A 9,931-nucleotide genomic window follows, 5' to 3' on the forward strand; every position below is an offset into this window, starting at 1 on the left:
GCAAGTAATTTAATAAGAGAGACGCAAACGTTACAATTCCTTCAGATCCAAATGCAACAAAGAAACGACTGCAACTCCGCTTACCAGTGGGGCAAGTCATGAAATACCGACTTTATACAAGATTTTAATAACAAAGCTTCCGTCAGACACAGACATATTAAACATATTAATAACGCCAGCTCCTGATGACGCTCCTCGGTACGGAGTGAAACATGTCGAGCGTTTTTCGACTTAAAATACGTGAGTGACCCGTTATTAATATGTTTATACAAGATCGTGACATAGCAGGTAAAGTGCGAGATTTCTCGCTGGCATGGTCACGTTTTGAAGCTGCACTTGAAGTTACGTGTGGAACAAATGAATGGTTAATAACCAGTAATTTGCTCCACATGGCATAATATGTAGTCTCAGGTCCCAGTGGGGAGACGATAGAAATGCGCTAGTCGACGCGAGGAAATGCGCTGGTCGACGCGAGGAAATGCGCTGGTCGGCGCGAGGAAATGCGCTGGTCGACGCGAGGAAATGTGCTGGTCGACGCGAGGAAATGCGCTGGTCGACGCGACGAAATGTGCTGGTCGACGCGAGGAAATGCGCTGGTCGACGTGAGGAAATGCGCTGGTCGACGTGAGGAAATGCGCTGGCCGACGCGAGGAAATGTGCTGGTCGACGCGAGGAAATGCGCTGGTCGACGCGAGGAAATGTGCTGGTCCACGCGAGGAAATGCGCTGGTCGACGTGAGGAAATGCGCTGGTCGACGTGAGGAAATGCGCTGGTCGACGCGAGGAATGACATGCGTGCCAATGGTCGTATAAAAGAAGGAAAGGGTAACGAAAAGTTGGTAAGCCTGGGTACCGAAGTAGAAGCTGAGGATTAAATCCAGATAAATTCTTAAAGAAATTAATATCTTAGATGCGGACAGATCTTTAGTTTACTCGAATTAGAGTTGAATGTTAAGTCAGGTACCTACTACGGTTCATACATAGGTCTGAAAAAAAAAATGTTAAAATAAGATAAGAAAATATTTATTCATTTAAAACTTATGCTAATTGGTGTTAGTTTGAAATCTTAGATTTCTAGTTGTAAAGTCCTGTGCGTGCAAATAATATAAGGAGTTTGCACCAAAGACTACAAGTGAGTAAAAACTCATTGCATTGCGTTGAAGTAAATTTATAGGTTATATTTATAATTATGATAAAATTGATAAAACATACGGAGCAATAAACATATAAACCATGTGTTGTACGTACGTATGACCGAAATCCGAAACATTGTATGCTACCAAATAAATAATTTTAATTTAATTTAATTTTAATATCCAGACCGAGAGAAACTTTCAAACCTTCATGAAAAGAGCGTATTCCGATCTTAAATGCCCGCAATGCACTTGCAACCCTTTTGGTGTTGCAAGTGTCCATGGGCGACGGTAATTAGTTACCATCAGACGATTCGTCTGCTCGTTTGCCTCCCTCATCATAAAAAAAACTACTTACTAACAGCACTCTTAAGGCCCCGTGAGTTCAGGATCTTTTCTCACTGTCACTGTCACGAGACGTAAGTGTGTAAAATGGACTTGTTCCCAGATTCAAATTTTAAATAAATAAATTATTATCGGTAATCTATATATAATTATGATAAAACACCGATAAACGGAAATGGAGGTGTGCGTGTTGCATGTATGACTCACACTATCTACTAACAGTAGCACTCTTACGACCTGGCCACGACATTGCGTGACTGGTTTCGACTAAGGCGACAACCATAGGTTGGAGCGAGACACAGCGATAGAACCTTTTATTCCCATCTACGGTCGGTAGTCGCCTTAGCCGAAGCCAGTGACACAATGTCGTGGCCAGGCCATCAAGGTGAAGTTCGGTTAAAAGCTGGAGCTCTAAATTATTTGAGCAGCGTTGTCGCGGGCGCTGTACGTGTACCTGTCAATTTCCCTAAAAAAAAGCGACGGACTGAACTTCGCGGCAGTAATGCAGTGGCGAACGTTATTCATTAAGGAAATTGACAGGTACAGCGGACATCCGCTCTTAACTTGGAGCCCAAGGAGCTGGTGGTTTTAACTATTCATTATGACACGACGCTGGGGACTCGACTGATTACCGTCGGATTAACGGCGGAACTTTTAAATACTTGCACTTTTCAACGCTTATTAGACAGTTTTCATTTTATTGCTGACTCCAAGATTTCGAAGGATTGTCTTTAAGATAGAACGATTGAAAGTTTTGAAAAACTAGTCGTTAAATTTTTTAAGTATTCATTTATTTCTATACAAAATTCCGCAAAAAAGTAATTACAGTGATGGGTATTGGATTTATTAAAGAAGTTATTTACTCATAATCAATCAATAATAATTTATTTCGATATTCGAATAAATACATAACTCCATAATGTGTTAGTAACATACATACTAATACTTAAATCTAGGGTAACAAACATAATATTTAAACAGAATTTCACATAATGGGGCATGTAGCTGCACCCAGTGCTTCAGCCACGGTGAGTCCCACCGGTCGGCCAACGTGCAGAGGATGGTATTCGAGCTGGCGCGCCATCGCCTCAACAGCGAGCTTACACCGCTTCCTAATGATCGCGTGATAATAGTCATATAAATTAAAATACAAAATTATTACATTAATCAGGCTTTAGTAAAATAGTAATGTTCAAGGTTTACAAATTACAAAATACTTTGCTTGAAAAACGAATTGCATTTTTAAAGTCTATTAATAACAAGAATTATGTTATAATCGTATTTAATAAGATAGGGAAAAACTAAAAAAGTCTGTTAACAATAAGATAGGGAAAGCTGGAAGATACTCCACCGACAAGAAAACATCTCTTAAGTTAATGATGATGAAAAAACCGGACTTCCGTACTTTTTAGTAAGTATTTGTTGTTATAGCGGCAACAGAAATACATCATCTGTGAAAATTTCAACTGTCTAGCTATCACGGTTCATGAGATACAGCCTGGTGACAGACAGACGGACAGACAGACAGACAGACTTACAGACAGTGGAGTCTTAGTAATAGGGTCCCGTTTTTACCCTTTGGGTACGGAACCCTAATAAGAACTCGCAGTATTAAAAAAACAGACTGCAGTATTTAACTTCCTCCTTTTTGAAAACCGTTAGAAATCGTTAGAATCTGCCTTTACCACACAATAGTGAAAGCAGTATAAAGTTTAAGTCACATTAAATGCACATCAAAAAATTTATATACGAGTGAATTGTATGTCAAATTGCATACACCTGCGTCTGCGCAAATTATAACTTGATATCAGCGGGCGCAGCATGGTTCCCTTTTTATCGCCGTCACTTTCGCACTTACATTCTTGTTAGAACGTGACAGGCATGGTGACAAGGGATAAAAATGCGACGACCGTGCTACGGCCGCAGTTTCCATTTTTTTGGAATATTTTTTTTCACGCCACTGCTCGAAAATATGGCAATAGGTGGTCTAAATCTTGATTAGAAAGTAGCGCTTAGTTTTACACCTGAACGAACAGGCCAACAATGTTTTAGTTGTACTAGGTTGTACTACACTTTTATTTTCCACTCGCTGATTGGTTGACATTCAACCATTCTCAACGCAATTAGGTCATATGGCAGGGGTTTTAATTTTTTTACAAATGAGAAAGGTTCTTTATAGGTTCAGGAACTCGTCGTGTAAGGCGCTTTTAAGCGTTAATAAAACCCTCGTAACGTAGATATTTCTGAAAACGACTAAATAGAGCGCAGCCCCAGTTTAACATAACGAATAAGTTTAGTTCGGAGATATTTTATACTGTACGACTGTGACTTTCTCCCTGCTGTGTTGCTTGGGTCATTTTCTGAACGCGATTTTTTTTGTGTCCAAGATGAAAATCGGAAAGTAGCATCAGATAATACGTACCTTTTATTTATTTATTTTACACTTCCACACCGAGGTACTTAACATGAACTGACTAATTTGACTTTAGGGTAGGTACAGCCAAGGGCATAAATATATATACATCCCCAAAATTTCAAAAATATGTGTACGCTTTTACACCTTAGACAATAAAGTCGTGTTAATATATTTTTGAGCCATTTGTCTGGATCGATATTTTTGCCTTCGACTGTACACTTAAATTACTACTCCCGTGCTTACTGGCGCGTGGCGGTCCCGGGCGGGGTATTCAGCCGACTCTATTGCTTAGTGAACTATGTAGTTAACGCATTCATATTCACTCGCTAGATTACCTTGATCTTGTCGTCACCGGATCGTATCCGTGTCGTCACTATACGCTCAACATGATTAGTGCGGCGTAATGGGGCGATCCTGTTGTTTAGTGAACTAGTTAGCGCCGATCCTGTCTTTACAGTACAGTTTCCATGTCGTAGCGTGCTGTCACTGTTTTATGTCTCGACGGGATTAGTGTGACCCCACACTGGGGCGACCCTGTTGTTAAGAGAACTATATTAGTTAACACGTTCATATTCTTTCGCTAGATTACCTCCATCGCAGGTTACGGCAGTGTAGCGGTTGGGATAGGAAAATTTGAATTAAAATCCCAAACGCTTTCAAACAAAGAAATATATTGAAAATAAAACCCGAGCGGAGGTGGTGGTAGTGGTCCGTTAATTTAAAAATAGCCTGTCTGGTTTCGCTGACGTAGGCGGGTACTCCCCTGACGTGGCAAGCTGGTACTGCAGGCCCTGGGGGTCGGTCGCGTGGGGACGTCTCGGGAGCGCCGAGGTCAGCTGGTGCGTGTGAAAGGTAGCTTCTGGTGAGCTTCTTAATCTGCGGCCGGATCAGCAGGTACCTCCTGCCGCCGTAGTAGCTTTAAGCCGTAACTTTGCAGCCGCAGGATTAGTGCAGGGTAATGAGGCGACCCTCTTGTTCAGTGATCTAGTTAATGATCTTGTCTTTACAGTATCGTTTCCGTGTCGTAGCTATGCCGTCAGTGTTTTATGTCTCGACTGGATTAGTGCGGGGTAATGGGGCGACCCTCTTGTTTAGTGAACTAGTTAACGGGTCCATATTCTCTCGCTAGATTAACCGGGACCCTACTTAAGTTGTGTAATAAATGACGTATGCGTCACTAACACTCGTGTGAAGTTATAAGTTTGGTAATCGGAGCTGTACAGTTCAAAATGTTTAAATAAAATAAACAGACAAATTACTCACAAACTTAGTATACCTACCTATAAATAAAACAGAATTAAATAACTTACCTATAAAACTTCAAAACTAAATCTAATAAAACTAATCTTAAAATAAATAACTAAAAACTATTCCCCTGCGGCATGGTGCCGTAGATGCTGGCAGTATTTTCTCGCTGTATCGCAATACTTATTATTTGTGCGAGGAAGCTGCCAGCTCTACGACCACCGGTGGCGTCTGCTATTCTTTTAGGCTGATAGATAATATTGGCCTGTTTCTTGGTTGGTCCTATAGTGAAGGTAGACAATATAATCTATACATTCACCTTACATTGTCTAAGGCCCATTTGCACCATTCCACTAACCCAGGTTAACCGGTTAAACCTGGAGTTACCATGGTTACCAGAACAATTTGACACTGGGTTAACGGTTTAACAGCTTAATCCCGGGTAGTCGGATAGTGCAAGTGGGCCTAATGGGTTGAAAAAACACTATACTATTAGGAAGTTCCCCTTTTCTTATGGGCTAACAAATTACGTAGATAAAATTGTACAGTCGCCATCAGATATATCGGAACGGCCAGGGTGTTCACAATATCTGAACATGCACTCTATCGCCTTGACAATAAAGGCGTTTTCAGATATTTGTGAGCGCCTTGGTCGCTCCGATATATCTGATGGCGACTGTACACAGCTCGTTATGGCACAAAAACGGGCGAAGCACCCAATAAAACGTGAACATTACACATTGCCCCATGTACGTTTGTTATCGAGACATAAATCTGCGACAGTGAGCTGTAAAAAGAAGCGCCAAGTCCATAATTATGTAAACATAAACACGCCTCAACAGGTCGGCTTTATGCGAGACGTGAGCGGGGAATAAAAACGAATTGTCCGCCTGTTCATGTGCGATTTTCATTTTAATACTGTAGCTCAAGAAAATTAAAAACCGCATTTAACTGATTTGCAAGACCGAATCCCATAAGTGTTCCGTTTGCCAAAACAAAGTTTTGCACGGAACACTAAAACTTAGCGAAAATAATTCGTGTAGTTTTGAAAATTGGTATCGTTATACCTTGTGGTGTCCAGATAAACATACTAACAGTCCGCCAGGGTGGGGGGGGGGGTTAAGGTACATATTTTTGCTCATGTCTTGAATATCTGTATGAATAGCATTATAACTGGTAGAGAATGCCTTTTGGCATTAAGTCCGCCATTTGTACATTTTTCTTTGCTTGTGCAATAAAGTTTAAATAAATAAATAAATAACTACTTCGGACAATAGTTTCTACAAATTAGGTCATACCCGAACCCGTATCGCACTAGAAGGCAATTTTCGTTCCCTGGTCGTTACGGGGTTCCTGAGACCTCGTATATTTAGAATATACCACTGATTACATTTTTTATAAGAATCCCAAGCGTATATTTGTCTTTACCCTAGTTAAAAAAAAAAGAGAGCTTTCGCGCCAGCGAGTAAACACGACTTTTATCCCCGCACTGAATGATGACATCGTACTGGATTCAAATGCCCCCGTAACGCAGTGAATTGACATAATCCAGTTTATAATATGTCCGCAACGCAGACTTTATCAGGTGGCTACAAATGCAAATAAAAAACATTATTCATCCCGAATAAACCAATAATGATAACTTCGTCATTTTTAAAAGAAATTCCTAAAAACAGTAATATTTGGGCCCACATCCGTCCCATCCACAGAAGCCTTAAAATAATAAAACGCGTCGGTTTGAAGGCCCTATTAGCAGACAGGCATATAAATTTTACCGCCTTTATATTCCCAAGATTACTCTTGATTTGCCGACTTGTCCGGGACGTCGTGCTGTGCTCGTTTTTAGCGTCAATGGTTGTAAATTGTATAAAGGTTGTGAATATGCGTACGATGACGGGGGGGCGGATTTCTTGGAGTTAGGCTTTTGCGATTTTGCTATACCTATGTATGTACAGACAGAGGAATGTTCAATTCAATAGCTTCGTGCGACAATTTACGCAAGTATATTATGTATCTGCCAAGACGAGCAAAGCGAAACGCAAGGGCACTACCTAACCTATTACCTTTTCTCGAAGCGCTTCGTCGTTTTTTTTTTAACCCTCATAACTTGGGTTTGGATTATACCAGATAAACAAAATGATCGGAATATGATGTCAATAGTGGACTTATTAAGCACAATTTTTTTAGCTCATAATATACTTTAGATTTTATTCATATCTAAAAAAACATTACATACAAACGTATTATGCAGTTAAGTATGTTTTAGCTTAGCAAGATAATATTGAGAAAATGTCATATTTATTCCAAATTTTACTGAAGTTATCTGTTTACTTACACGTGAAAAGTGATTCCATCACTTCCCTTGGTATGAGCAAAATAACTTCTGCTCCACTTTACGACATATTTAATTATAAAATTAATTATAAAAAAACGTTGTTTTTATAAACCGATTTATCCATCCGTCATTGACTGTCATCTCGGTCGAACCTTTGGGTATAGTTTACATTGGGCTATAATTGAGCGGACAGAATGTTTCCATGTTTTATTTCCGTTCACTGATCGCTTTCTATAAACGATTTATATAAACATTTAAATATGGACTCAAATTTCGAACGTGAGGATCACATTCACAGATTTCAAATTCAAATGTACACAGTGTACAAATACATACTAAGATCTGAGAACAGCTGTAATCAAACTAACAAACAACAAACACGCGACTGTCAACGAAGCAACACACTTTACACTCTAAAACTTACATCTCTTTCATGGAAAACCAAACCATAACCCCATGTTATAACGCCTTAATAAAAGGCATATACACCGCTGTAAGCGGTACTCAATATATCATAGACGTCAGGAAGGGTTACTAAGGATTTCGTTTTGGGAATGGTGCGATAATCGTGAATTATTCGCGCTGCGGTTTCTATCTAATGGAATTCATTACAATGCAGCATTATGTTGCTAAGGCATAAATTACTGTTGTGTTTTCACGGAGAATTTGAATTCTGTGTAATCACATTTTCGGGTTTAACGAGGAAGCCGCTTACGGGAAACGACTTACTCACAATTAGTTTTAACTGAATGAATGGGGTTGTCAACTGTCAAAGGCGCTGGCGCCATCATAGCTTGCCCCTATATAGCTCTAGTTGTGTTAAATCATGACCAGTAATATATGCTCACGCGCCATTTTGCGGAATTTTATTGGAACTAAAATTTTCCTTACTGCCATAAATCCAAAAAAAAACAAGAATTTGCCATAATTCTAGTGATTGACAATGCAAGCTATGATGGCGCCATCTGGAAAATATTTCGACATTTCAGACTACACGAGCATTACTGCTGGAGTTTTACGCCGCAACATTGCTGCCAACTGCATTGCTGCCGCAAATGTCAATAAACCGGGCACCGACATCGATTTTATATTTACTGTATTAGCAATGTAGTCGGCTTAATGTCTCGCCTCAATACTGCAGCAGTCACAGTATCAAACAGCAGCTGCATTAGTGTTGCGACATTACTGCAGCTTCGTTGATTTTGTTAATTTCCTTGATAATGAGTGACGTTCGCCGCCGCATTACTGTCGCGAATAAAACGCTCAATCCGTCAAAATTGTCAGTACCAGCGCCCGCCAAAGCCACTGCAGTAATGCAGCTGCAGTTGAATGTCACCTTATTATGACTTTGTTTCTTATTCGAAATTTTTGGCCACTCCTTAAACCATGTTCTAGGCGTATTTTCAATTTAATTGTTGTATCTTCCCAAGTTCTGTAAAACTCATTAGCTACTTCGTAAGCCGTAACACTCCGTGCAAACGCATTTCCCATAGTAGGGTCCCAAGTCGTCAGTTGTAAAGTTATAATTTCCCCGTAAATCTCGAGGACATTAAATTTATAAGTTGGAAGGAAAGATAAGCGCGGCTGCATTTGTGATGAGCTGAAATGAGCCCACCGAATATCTTGGGACGTTTTCATGCGGTAAATAACCAAGCATTTAAATGCTTGAAATTGTATCTCTCGCGTCGATTTATCCCTATGACAGTTTCTTCAAGAATTTTCTGGTTGGGCTAAATTTAAAAAAAATTGAAGAAATATGTTGTATGAAATATTATTTAAATGCAACATTCCTAAATAAATTAATGTACAAAACTTAAAAAAAATCTAAAAGCATTTTACGTGACAGCATCCATATACCTAAAAATGAACTGTGATAGGAACCATCATTCGACACCAGTAGGCTAAGATGGTCGGCTCTTTATCATTTGTCACTATGCTTGTCACGTTCTAACAAATATGTAAGTGCGAAAGTGACGCATGGCATGCCAGGTAATAAAAATGCGACCATGATACCGCTGCTAGGGTTTAATTGTTAACATTATCCCGTGTGTAACAACATAAATGCAATAAAGTACTAATTTGTATACAATGACATGTGTTTAAACTGTCGTAAGTAATGTAATCTAGTACTTTGTTAACGGTACAGCTTGAATCACCTATTTTTAGTTTATTTGAGTCTATCGGGCGATCGAAACTCATTGCAGGAGAATGGACACCTGTCCTGTCCGAAATATATTGCTCGAAGCAATCATTGAGCACACTTGTTTTAACTATTCGCTCATATACAATGCAATACAAACACTCACTATTGCACACCTCAATACAAGAAAATAATACAGAGAATGCAGTAACTCAAGTAGACGTAACGATGTGAAGTCGTAAGCAATAGACATAATTATTATAGCTAACATATATACTCGTACCATTTAACTCGTATATTTTATGTTATAAAAGGAAC

Source organism: Cydia strobilella, chromosome 9 (genome assembly GCF_947568885.1).
Source record: "Cydia strobilella chromosome 9, ilCydStro3.1, whole genome shotgun sequence".
NCBI lineage: Eukaryota > Metazoa > Arthropoda > Insecta > Lepidoptera > Tortricidae > Cydia > Cydia strobilella.